This window comes from Lycium ferocissimum, unplaced genomic scaffold, assembly GCF_029784015.1.
Source record: "Lycium ferocissimum isolate CSIRO_LF1 unplaced genomic scaffold, AGI_CSIRO_Lferr_CH_V1 ctg1953, whole genome shotgun sequence".
Taxonomy (NCBI): Eukaryota; Viridiplantae; Streptophyta; class Magnoliopsida; order Solanales; family Solanaceae; genus Lycium; species Lycium ferocissimum.
Window position 1 is genome coordinate 88,166 of NW_026718472.1, and position 9,982 is coordinate 98,147.

A 9,982-nucleotide genomic window follows, 5' to 3' on the forward strand; every position below is an offset into this window, starting at 1 on the left:
CCTTATTTATTCCGAGCCAAGTTAGAGTTCCAGAGTCTCGAGTTCTGAGTATAGGGGCTATTCAGGCCAGATGAGGTTACCTGTACCACGATGTACTCAGTGTGGTAGGCTAGATTTGGGACAGTGCTGCCTAGGTTCAGATGCTTGTTATGCCTGCGCTCAGCCAAGCCATATGGTGCGTGACTGTCCATCGAGAGGTGGTAGAGGTATGGTTCAGCCTACGGGATCAGCTGCTGGTTTTTCATCATCGGTGCGCCCTCTGGGGCAGACTTCACAGACATCGACAGGCCGTGGTAGACGTAGAGGGGGAGCGTCCAGCTCGAACGGTCCTCAGAACCCCATCTATGCACTGGCTGGGTGATAGGATCTTGAGTCTTCGCTTGATATTGTTACAGATATTATCAGTATCTTCTCATGATGTGTATGCATTGATTGATCCAGGTTCGACATTGTCATAGGTTACTCCTTATGTTGCCGGTCGATTTGGGGTAAAACCTGAGTCGATTAAACCTTTCGAAGTGTCTACCCCCGTTAGTGACCTAGTGATAGCTAGACGGGGATATAGAAATTTTGTGGTTATAGTATGCGATCGTCGTACCATGGCGATGTATTTGATTGAGCTGAATATCGTAGAATTTGATGTTATTATGGGTATGGATTGGTTGGCTTCCTGTTGTCACGACCCAGACCGATGGGCCATGACTAGTGCCTGAGCTGGACACTCGTATACGAACCTGTTAGCTATAATTGGACTGATACTGTGACAATGTGGAAAATTTACAAAAACGTGCCGTAAACTCATAATGCCATATATCAAAATGAACCTGTCTCTTGAGGAGTCACAGTTAACCAAAACGTAACAAATATACAAGCCGACAAGGCTGCCATGATACACGGGGACATCCAAGACGAACTACATCGATATAGCTGACCAAATCATATATACACAACCCATATATTTCTACAGACCTCTAAGAATGTCGCAGAATCTATGTCAAAAGGATCTGTACCCAAAATATCTCAAGCTCCGGAACAATGGAGCTCTCCTGCGGCCGGCGTAAGTCCTAAGCGGAGTATCACCAAACCGAGTGTCCGTACCGCGGGTATGAAACGCGACCCGAAGAAAGGGGGTCGTACGAAAAAAATGTACTCGAGTATGTAAAGCATGAAGTACAATAATGAAAATCATGTCCGAGTAGAAGATGACAGAGACAAGTATGATAATCAAGGATACCAATGCATACGTGCCTTATAAGATGAGAGTCATGCATATATATAATATACCGTACCCGGCCCATGATGGGACTCGGTGAAATCATCATATACATACCGTACCCGGCCCTCTAGTGAGGGACTCGGTGAAATCATCATATATACCGTACTCGGCCCTCTAGTGAGGGACTCGGTGAAATAACCATATATATACCGTACCCGGTCCTCTAGTGAGGGACTCGGTGAAATCATCATATATATATCGTACCCGGCCCTCTAGTGAGGGACTCGGTGAAATCATCATATATATACCATACCCGGCCCTCTAGTAAGGGACTCGGTGAAATAATCATATATATACCGTACCCGGCCTCTAGTGAGGGACTCGGTGAACAATGCAATGAAACTATGCACGAATACGTACCTGGCCCGGGCATCGGTGAATGATATATTAACGTTATGCACGAGTAGAATATCATGAGCAACCATATACAAACTAAATCATCATCTGAGACTTAACAGAATAATCAGAATGAACCAACACTTGAGAATTAAAGACAACTATCATGTCAAGTACCACTGAGAATTAGAGTTCATTGGAGTCATGTATGTTCGTCGTTCGCTCACTTTATGTAGTTCATGCCAAAAAAGAAAGAAAGGGTAACTTTACCTACACTTTGGAGCCTTTAGAAGTAGAGTCATCATCAATGAGTAAAATTGAGAAAATCTAGAAGTAGCTCCACATTCTCATATTCGCTTTGAAATCATAAACTTGAGTTCTTAAACACAAAATCATCATTATCGTTGTCACCATCATAAAATCATCTTATCCTCCACATCATGAGAAGCTTTAAGAACCATGGACTTTTAGTTTTTGAAAACAAGAAGGTTACGGAAACGTTTATGAAATCATACCATAGGAATCATGCCTTTGAAAGAAAGGGACGAGCCTTAACATACCGTTCTACCCTCCAATTATCTACACTTATTCGTCCGAGCTCGCAAGTCTACATTTAAGAGGATTCACACAATCGTTAGACTCATCGTAGTATATTTGTGCTAAGCTCTCAAGTCAAACTACTTTATATTCTGCCGAAAATCGGGCAGCATCTCCCCTGTTTATATGCCTAGCCCGAAATCATAATTCAGCAACCAACAACAACAACAACAATACCAACATCAATAACATTATGTCCAACACCAATATGTACCATAAAACAGCCCACACGCTATTTTTCAACTTCCATAACTAACCAACTTACTACACAATTATTTAACGATTTTGTCTCCGTAAATAAGCCTTAAATAATACCCAAGGAGAAAGATCCATACCTTTTTTCTTGTTAAGACAGCAATATACTCAATATCCACCGCAAAACAATACTAGAATCACAACGATGTGTTACCCGGACATAAACCACTACTCCGCCACTTAAAAATTGCTCACTTTTGATTCCCTCACCTTCTCTCTTCCAATTTCTGGAATTTCCCAGGAAAATTTGATGAAAAAAGGGGGTTTTTACCCTTTATATAAGGGTCAAATTCGGGGGGTCACTGTAGCATTTCACTGTAGCAGTACTGTAGCACGCGTTTCTGCTCTGTCAGCTGAACTTGTAACGTCCATAATTCTCAACTCCGATGTCCAATCGATGAGCGATTTATTGCATTGAAAACTAGACTCGACGAACTTCATTTTAAACTTTTGTTTCACTTCAAAACGCTTCATATGCTAAGAGATATTCGTCCCCCAAATTGGACCAAAATTGTTTCACACAAAACATTACCCATCCTTTCTCCAAAGTCGTACTACTCCATTTCTTCCACTCATTTCCTTATAAAACCTTCCGATATACCTTATATACATCCTTCACTCATTAAATACACTTAGTAATGCTTGTTACTTACATTCCAACATGGTTTTACTTAACCATAACTGAACGTACTTATGTTTCAAATTTGTTAAGTGCTCTTCGAAGATACGGGGTGTAACATCCTTCTCCCCTTAAAAACATTCATCCTCGATTGTTGCAGTGCGCCGATCCTCAAGATCCTCATTGAATTTTTATTCGATTACCATATACTTATGCTATAATTTGGTCGGTTTCGTCCTGTTCTTTCTTAGCTCTTTATCAAATTCATTTGTGAGTCATACAATCCTCAATCCTCATATATATGATCACAAGGCAACTAGTATTCCGTTCTCATTCTATCTTCATTCCTGTGGTTTAACTAGCCATGCCACGGCTACTCGCCGTCCTGCGAGCGTCCTTCCTCTTCGTTCCTCATTTCTTTATTAACAGATGACTCCCTTGCTCGAATACAATGCTTTCTTTTGCTGACTCCTCCGATGCTATCTTGGCTACCCCTACTTGTACTTGTTGTGCTTTCTTACTCTCTTTATTACTCTTTAGGATACGTCGCTGCCTATTTAGGTGTGGCACAAATTTCCCTAGTCTAGAAATATCATATCTCACGTCCGCATGAAGTATTCTCTTGATCCATTTTAATTCCTTTTCATACCTGCTTTGCGGTATGCTTATTTTTAATTCATTTCTGCTCCCTCTTAATGCATTCTTGGTATGCCACTATGTCCCAAATTTTGGCCTCCTTAAGCTAACCTCTTTCTTTCCTTGGACTTTTGACAATGCCATACCTCGTTTCAGGACTAGATCTGCCCTTCCCCCCTTTTTAAGGGTGTTCTTTTACACTAGTAACTCCCGAGTATCAGTAGTCATCGGCCTACCCTAATGATCGTTCGACTCTTTTGGTCTCTTATAATACCGGAATTCTCTCATCGTATAGCTTGACTTATTTTCCTTTCTGCTAATCGAGGGCTTTGCATTTGAATGAAGTGCTTATGCATTACAGATCCATTTTGGCTGCCTTTTTTAAGGCCTTTCTACTTCTACCTTTTATGACTGAACATTTCCCGAATCAACGGGTTAATGGAAACATTGGAATCCATCAAAACATTTTACGGAACGTTTGGTCACACTTTGCTCTTTTTATCCTTCGTCTTCCTCCACAACTATTATCACTGAAATTCTTCTTACTCTGAGTTTCTGGTTTCACTTTACATCTACAATAGATCATTGAGAGTTAATATGCTACACTCTTCCACTTCCACTATCAATCCTTTTATTCACTTAGCTCACTTATCCGAAATTTTCCTTAACTACTTATTTGCATCCCACCTATGCGTTGTAGTTCTTCCAGCGTTCTGCCACTTCTTGTTTGTGTCATGAATTCCTTGCAAATATACCCTCTTCTTTCTTCTCCTTCCTTTATAATTAAATCTCGGTATTCCTTATCCTCATCCCATTTCATTGATGTACTACCTCCCGATTAGCTTTGTTAGTTCATTATGCTCTCGCTTGTCCTTGGTGATTGCTCAATTTTCCTTTTTTTTTTCCTTCTTCTTCTCTCCTCTCCTTTTGACCAGCCCATTAGTGTACCTTTCCTGCTTCCCTCCTCAAACTTTCCTTGAGTTCCTTCTTCCTCGAGCGCCCTTCTCCACTTATTATTTCATAGTATTGACCCTGAAGTTCATGAAATATTCCCTAAACAAGCAAATCCGTTCTATTCTTAAATCATTTTAGGAAAGCTTCTCCGTTTTCGATATAAACCGTGTCCCGTATAACTACACATTTATCCCTTTATATACCTCTCGAGAGCTGAAAATCTCTTAGTATCGCTGCAAGGCCTGATCATTCTCTCTCTTACTTCACATCCCTATTTGTGATTACTATCCTTTAGTCCCACTTGTCGAAGTCTGTTCTCTGACCCCACACATTCATCTTTTGTTTCACGCTATCATACTTTATCCCTTTCGCATGCCTACCTTCGAATTTTATCCAAATAGTCCCTTGCCTTACCCGTCGTCCCTCTTGGAAGCTTCACTTACCCTCGTTTCTTACACCTTTTTTTTTCCTTTTCTCAAGACATTCTAATCCCTTTACTTTCTATATACTCATTCCCCTCCTTTTCTTAACGTTATTGCGTTAGGACTTTCCAACTCTAATCTATAGTGAAAATAGCATCAACTTACCTTGTAACCTTTATCACTTGAACTTCACTACCCTGTTCGATTAATGCCTTCAATATACCGCAATGTCGGTCGCTGGGATACACATACCCGTTGATACAGCCATATATAGGATATCATACGCGTACATATATATTTTCTAACGCCTCACTTACAAGGTACCTCCGAATACCTTTCAAACCTATCCTAATTCTAAAGCTGTCATGCACCTTCTTTCTCTTTACCGGTCTAGTCCACCTTATCCTTCACGATCTTTTAGAGTTTCCAACCACTCTGTATACTCCAATCTCCCTTAAGTTACTCTAATTTCTCATCTGCCCCTTATGTCTGACTTTGTAGGACTCTTAGTACACTTCCCAGGGGTCACCCATCCTAGTATTTCTCTCACCCCAGCACGCTTAACCTTGAAACTCTAATGAAATCCGGTGCGTTAGTGCTGGTATAATCGCATACACCTTACTGCGTGACATTCTTCACATAACTTAGAGCAAGTTGAAGTTTTAACAGATTCCAAAACATTCTCGTAATGCATCTCCCTCCGAATTAGAAAGGATCCCTTACTGTTCCGATTACGCAAATGCTATTTTAGCCTTTTCAATCCTCAATATTCACCTTTCATCTGTGTATATGACTACCTTCGATCCTAGATTTCAAGATTCCCAATGGTGCCGATAACACCTTAATCGCAGTTACCTCCAAGTACTTAAGTCACTAATCCCCTTTAGGATTTCCGCTCATCACTATTCAGTATTACCCTGAAGTAATTACATACGCACATAGGAAATTCCAATAAGAACGCATATACCCGTAGCCGATCGGTCCTTAGCCTGATCTGGTGGGCTATAGAGTGAAGTGTGCTCTTCATCCTTGTCTTCCCACTGTCTACTAGTCTGGCCTAACATAATGTTGAAACGTAGGAAAAATCTAGATGTGCCAAACTCTGTACTTCCTCAATTACGTCTTCGTCCACAGGAGTCTCCTGAACCCTTAAACGGGTCTTTGTCATATGATTTCTCAGTCGGGTCTCCTTCTACTGGAGCCACATCCTCCAATGGGCCCGTCTCAATGGAATAGATGGTGCTTTTTCTCATACCTCTTGATATCCTCGATCCTGAGTTGACGGGTGATACGGGTCTCATGTCCCGCTACGGTGCCTCACTTACGCTCCCATTAACTGAACTTGTCCACTTCTCCAATACAATCCTGCAATTTAACAAAAATCGTACCAAGAACGAGCTTTCCTATCATTGGCTCTACTGCACGATCTATGATCAGAAAGAAAGATGACATCCTAAATGTCCTGTAGCTTCCTGTTTATAGATGTGGTGCACCACACACCGATAAACAAGACTCTACTAGACACGGTCTGTAGACACTCCGAGGATGAATCGCTCGATACCACTTTTGTCACGACCCGGACCGATGGGCCATGACTAGTGCCCGAGCCGGACACTCGTATACGAACTCGTTAGCTATAATCGGACTGATACTGCGACAATGTGGAAAATTTGCAAAAACGTGCCGTAAACTCATAATGTCATATATCAAAACGAACTTGTCTCCTGAGGAGTCACAGTTAACCAAAACATAACAAATATGCAAGCCGACAAGGCTGCTACTATACATGGGGACATCCAAGACGAACTACATCGATATAGCTGACCAAATCATATATACACAACCCACCTATGTCTACAGACCTCTAAGAATGTAGCAGAATCTATGTCAAAAGGATTTATACGGAAAATATCTCAAGCTCCGGAACAATGGAGCTCTCCAAGCAGCTGGCAGAAGTCCTAAGCCGGAGCATCACCAAACTGAGTGTTTGTACCTGCGGGCATGAAACGCAGCCCCCGAAGAAAGGGGGTCAGTACGGAAAATGTACTGAGTATGTAAAGCATGAAGTACAATAATGAAGATCATGTCTGAGTAGAAGATGACAGGAGACAAGTATGATAATCAAGGATACCAATGCATCTGTGCCTTATGAGATGAGAGTCATGCATATATATAATATACCGTACCCGCCCCATGATAGGACTCGGTGAAATCATCATATACATACCGTACCCGGCCCTTTAGTGAGGGACTCGGTGAAATCATCATATATACCGTACCCGGCCCTCCAGTGAGGGACTCGGTGAAATAATCATATATATACCGTACCTAGCCCTCTAGTGAGGGACTCGGTGAAATAATCAGATATATATCGTACCCGACCCTCTAGTGAGGGACTCGGTGAAATCATCATATATATACCGTACCCGGCCCTCTAGTAAGAGACTCGGTGAAATAATCATATATATACCGTACCCGGCCCTCTAGTGAGGGACTCGGTGAACAATACAATAAAACTATGCACGAATACGTACCCGGCCCGGGACTCGGTGAATGATATATTAACGTTATGCACGAGTAGAATATCATGAGCAACCATATTCAAACTAAATCATCATCTAAGACTCAACAGAATAATCAGAATGAACCAACACTTGAGAATCAAAGACAACTATCATGTCAAGTACCACTAAGAATTAGAGTTCATTGGAGTCATGTATGTTCGTCGTTCGCTCAATTTATGTAGTTCATGCCAAAAAATAAAGAAAGGGTAACTTTACATACACTTTGGATCCTTTAGAAGTAGAGTCATCATCAATGAGTAAAATTGAGAAAATCTAGAAGTAGCTCCACATTCTCATATTCGCTTTGAAATCATAAACTTGAGTTCTTAAAACACAAAATCATCATTATCATTGTCACCATCATAAAATCATTCTTATCCTCCACATCATGAGAAGCTTTAAGAACCATGGACTTTTAGTTTTTGAAAACAAGAAGGTTACGGAAACATTTATGAAATCATACCATAGGAATCATACCTTTGAAAGAAAGGGACGAGCCTTAACATACCTGCGTACCCTCCAATTATCTACACTTATTCGTCCGAGCTCGCAAGTCTACATTTAAGAGGATTCACACAATCGTTAGACTCATCGTAGTATATTTGTGCTAAGCTCTCAAGTCAAACTACTTTATATTCTCAGTACGTAAAATCTAAAAGATCTCTCCGTTTATATGCCTAGCCCGAAATAATAATTCAAAGCAACCAACAACAACAACAACAATACCAACATCAATAACATTATGTCCAACACCAATATGTACCATAAAACAGCCCACACGCTATTTTTCAACTTCCATAACTAACCAACTTACTACACAATTATTTAACGATTTTGTCTCCGTAAATAAGCCTTAAATAATACCCAAGGAGAAAGATCCATACCTTTTTTCTTGTTAAGACAGCAATATACTCAATATCCACCGCAAAACAATACTAGAATCACAACCATGTGTTACCCGGACATAAACCACTACTCCGCCACTTAAAAATTGCTCACTTTTGATTCCCTGCTTGCTCACTTTCTCTTCCAATTTCTCGGAATTTTCCAGAAAATTTGATGAAAAAAGAGGGTTTTTGCCCTTTATATAAGGGTCAAATTCGGGGGGTCACGTCCGTAGCATTTCATCGTAGCGCATCGTAGCAATTGGGTTACCGTAATGTGACCGTAGCACGCGTTTCGCTCTCCGTCTCGAACTTATATCGTCCATAATTCTCAACTCCGATGTCCAATCGATAAGTGATTTATTGCGTTGAAAACTAGACTCGACGAACTTCATTTTAGGCTTTTGTTTCACTTCAATGCTAAGAGATATTTGTCCCCCAAGTTGGACCAAAATTTTTTCACACAAAACATTACCCATCCTTTCTCCAAAGCAGTACTACTCCATTTTTTTCACTCATTTCCTTATAAAACCTTCCGGTATACCTTATATACATCCTTCACTCATTAAATATACTTAGTAATGCTTTCTCCTTACATTCCAACGTGGTTTTAATTTACCATAACTCAACGTACTTATGTTTCAAATTTGATAAGTGCTCTTTGAAGATACGCGGTGTAACACCTGTTATGCTAGTGTTAATTGTAGGATAAAAATGGTTCGTTTCCAGTTCCCAGAAGAGCCAGTTTTAGAATGGAAGGGTGATACAGCATCCCTGAAAGGTAGGTTTATTTCCTATCTCAAGGCAAGAAAGATGATTGCTAAGGGGTGGGTTTATCATCTAGTCCAGGTTCAAGATACGAAAGTAAAGCCACCGACTCTTCAATCTGTTCCAGTAGTGAATGAGTTTCCAGATGTGTTTCTGGACGAGCTATCAGGCCTTCTACTAGAACGGGGGATTGATTTTGCCATTGATGTGTTACCAGTTACTAAGCCAATATCTATTCCTCCTTATAGAATGGCTCCTGTTAATTCAGGGAGTTGAAGGAGCAGTTGAAGGATTTGCTAGAGAAAGGCTTTCTTAGGCCTAGTTCGTTGCCGTGGGGAGCACCTGTGTCATTTGTAAGAAAGAAAGATGGCTCCTTACGGATGTGTATTGATTAAAGGCAGCTGAATAAGGTGATAATAAAGAGCAAATATCTACTTCCAAGAATTGATTATTTATTTGATTAGTTGCAGGGTGCCAAATGGTTTTCAAAGATAGACTTAAGATCCGATTATCACCAAGTGATAGTCAGAGAGAAGGATATTCCGAAGACGACCTTCAGAACCAGATATGGTCATTTCAAGTTTCGGGTGATGTTATTCGGGTTGACTAATGCACCGGCGGTGTTTATGGATTTGATAAACAGTGTATTTAGGCCTTTCCTAGATTCTTTT